The sequence below is a fragment of the Pygoscelis adeliae genome, unplaced genomic scaffold (genome assembly GCF_000699105.1).
Source record: "Pygoscelis adeliae isolate BGI_AS28 unplaced genomic scaffold, ASM69910v1 Scaffold36, whole genome shotgun sequence".
In the NCBI taxonomy this organism is placed as follows: Eukaryota; Metazoa; Chordata; class Aves; order Sphenisciformes; family Spheniscidae; genus Pygoscelis; species Pygoscelis adeliae.
In genome coordinates this window covers 3905274-3908458 of record NW_008824934.1, presented here as the reverse complement: position 1 = coordinate 3908458, position 3185 = coordinate 3905274, and the positions used below count along the sequence as shown (strand labels likewise).

Below are 3185 nucleotides of genomic sequence, written 5' to 3'. Positions count from 1 at the left end.
TACTATGTCATTCCATCCCTACAGAATTTTTTTCATTAGAAGGCTTTTACACATTTTAATATCCCACTCATCATGACCAAGTGCTGCAAATAGGTTAGGATTGAACAGGAGGATTGGATATTATCCTGGCTACAGTACAAATATTGATTAATAAACAGGGGGGAAAAAAACTATCTATAATCTTGGATTTAACTGTCTTCTTACAAAGCTTTCTGTGACAGTCTCATTTCCTTATCCAGCTGCCCCTTACAGCTGCTGAAGATTGTGCACTTGGAATATAGGAATTAATGCTTTTGTTATTGTGATTGACATCAATTTTAATTCTACTGTGCTGCATTATGTAATTACACAGTGAGTCCAGGTGAGCCAAACGCATATAAAATGTCATTGATGAAAATCAGTTTTGCAACTAATTAATCCTCATTTTGAAGGAAAGTATAAGGATCTTAATGTTGTTTTGTTGTTTCTTCTAATCACTTTGCATAAAATGTGAAATCAAATGGTGGGTATTAAACAGTGAAATTAGTACATTAGTTCAAACTATATCAAAATCTTGTTGATATGATTTATGCAATCTTGTTGTTTCTGGGATCTCCCATTTTAATAGTCTACCTGCAAACATGAGGACAGCTCTGTCTTAAAATAGTTTCAGAAGATTTTAGGTATGTACATGTGGCATTTAAAATACATAATTTTGAAATATTTCACTTGAGCATTAATATGGGAAGATTTTGCCAGTCCATACCAGGCAGCATAGCTGAATACTTAGGCCTTTCCTGAAAGATGACGTGTAACCTATGGCTTACCAAACCTATACCTAAAAACTTCCAAGTAAGGAGATAACAGTAGTAGTCTTTTACAGCCTGCTGCCGAGCCTTCAAGTAAAGTAGGTGGTAGCGGTGGCTTTTTTCTAGCTTCTAAACATATTGATCTAACAGATCAACATGTTCTACCCTCAGTGGATATGGAGAACAATTGATCTTCACCTTTAATATTAACTTCGTATTATCCTGAATTTGGAACAACTGCAAGGACACCACCCAGTAAATAAAGACTTAAGTTACTGTCTGCTGAGTTAGCCAGCAGCATTGTTTCTATCTTGAGAGATGTTTTCCCACCTTCTTCTTTAATCCAGAAAGATCTTGTAGTTATCTTTTTCCAGATACAAGGAGAAATCTACTCCCCTGATTCTAATCCGGTAAACTGCCCTGATTTCCAGCAGCAATACTGTGACTAAACCCCCTTGGCAACTCCGCCTGGCTGGAATATTAGCCCTTCGGGGCCTCTTCTGTGTGCCTGGATGCTTTTCTGTAGTGTTGTTCATTCTGTCCAGTCTCCAGCACAATAACTAGAAAACAGCTCTGTAGTGCTTTAAGAGTGTTACAAAATTTAAGAAGATTCTGCTTGAGCGCAGACCTCATCAGATCTGCAGGGCGAGGGGCAAGGCCTTAATGGTAGGAAGGTGAAAGGGTAGGGAAGCACAGAATGCCATGATTTCTAAACATGTATTTTGAATGTGTTAACAGGACTCCATGTGGAAATGCTTTTCCAAGAAAAGTACAATCTGCAGGCCCACTCTCAGAGAACTTGTACGCAGAGAGTTGTGAGTCTGTTGAAAACACATTCCAGTCAGCTGTGGTACTGGTGATTTTTGGGAACTGTCAATAGACTTCCAACACTCAGAGCACACCGCATCCAGCAGATGAGAAAAAGCAGAAATCCAAGGTCTTTCAGAACAAACAAAAAACCCTCCAAAACACAAGAACTTAATCCACACACAACTGTGTTTCCCTTAGCCTGTAAAACTGAATAGCAAAACAATGCACTGATTACAAAGGTTTTATTACTCTGAAGAAATAAGTCAGTGAATGTTCAGCCATATTAATAAAGCCCACTTTGATGCATAAGTCTTGCTTCGGAGGGATTTTTGTACTCTTCCTGACAGTTGAACTTCTCTGTGTTTAGGTCCATTTCTGCCAAAGCAGTGAATGTTGTTTGTGCTCCCCCCCCCCCCCCCCCCATTTTGTGTATACACTATTTTAATGTGGTACATCAAAACATTAAATAATTGACCGGAGATTTCCCAGTCAGTGGCTTATCCTAGTCCACAGAATTACCTATCTTTACTCGCTGTGTGGGCTAGATCATTTGTTACAAGAGAGTAATTTATGATTAATTATGACAACACAGTATTATATCTACTGCTGTGTATTCTTTTAAATCAAAGTCTGTCTTCTTCCCCTTCCCTTCTTTCCCCTCCCTTTGCTTAAACCTAACCATAGACAGCTTTGAAACATTTGATTCTACTTTGGACAGCCAAGAAAGTACGAAACAAAAAAGGAGTAATTGAGTGCACCAGGGAGCATCAGCAAAAGAGCAGTGCTAATTGTTAAAGAATAAAAGATAACGGCCAATTTTGTCGGGAAGCATTGACAAGAAAGATAAGTTGGAAGTAATTAACTGTCTGACATGCTGGAAGTGATGTGTCTGCCAGTGGCTCTTTAAATCATCAGGATATGAAATGTGACAGCCATTTATCACTTTTATGAGGCACTGCTGCCTAGCTTTCCCTTGGGAAGTGTGGAGGTAGTATGTTTTTTGACTATCTTGCTAAAAAAAGGCACGGGTGTTTTTCAAGTGCCTTCCCATTGTTGGGTGCCTGTCTTCTTGAACTGTGATTATGGTGCATTCTTAGCCTGACGAAATCTGATTTGAGCTCAAGCCGTTCTGAGGTCCTATTCCCAAGAGTATTTTACTTGACCTTGCCAGATATCCAGAGTGTGTCTAGAAGCTTGGTTCTTTAGTTGTCAGGAAAGGAAACTTCCACAGACAGAAGAAATATAGCACTTACTTGAAAATTTCCCCTCTTTTGTCTGTTCAGAGTACTCCCTTTAATACTGTAGATTTCCTTGTCTCTTACTGATCAACAGGCCTCTCGGGGGGAAAAATATGCGATCGTTTTGATGATAGCAGGCAAGAAGGGACATTTCTGAAAGGTGCCTATATCTGCAGCAGTGTATTCAAAGACCGTTGAAAGTCTCTTTGCATTGCTCTCAGTTGACATGCTTTGTTTTGTTAGGTTATGCTGTTTCCATTCCAAATGTTAACTAGTATTAATATTGGACTGTAGGGTGTGTTGTAGCGTGCTCAGGTGTTGTGACGTTGCTTTGAAACACTTGCACTTC

At 39.2% G+C, this 3185-nt stretch overlaps 1 protein-coding gene across 1 annotated transcript in view; it reads left to right on the top strand.

Annotated features, from left to right (window-relative positions):
- MTOR (mechanistic target of rapamycin (serine/threonine kinase)) overlaps nucleotides 1-3185 on the top strand; it is a 67319-nt gene that overhangs the window by 32309 nt on the left and 31825 nt on the right. The window lies entirely within an intron of this gene.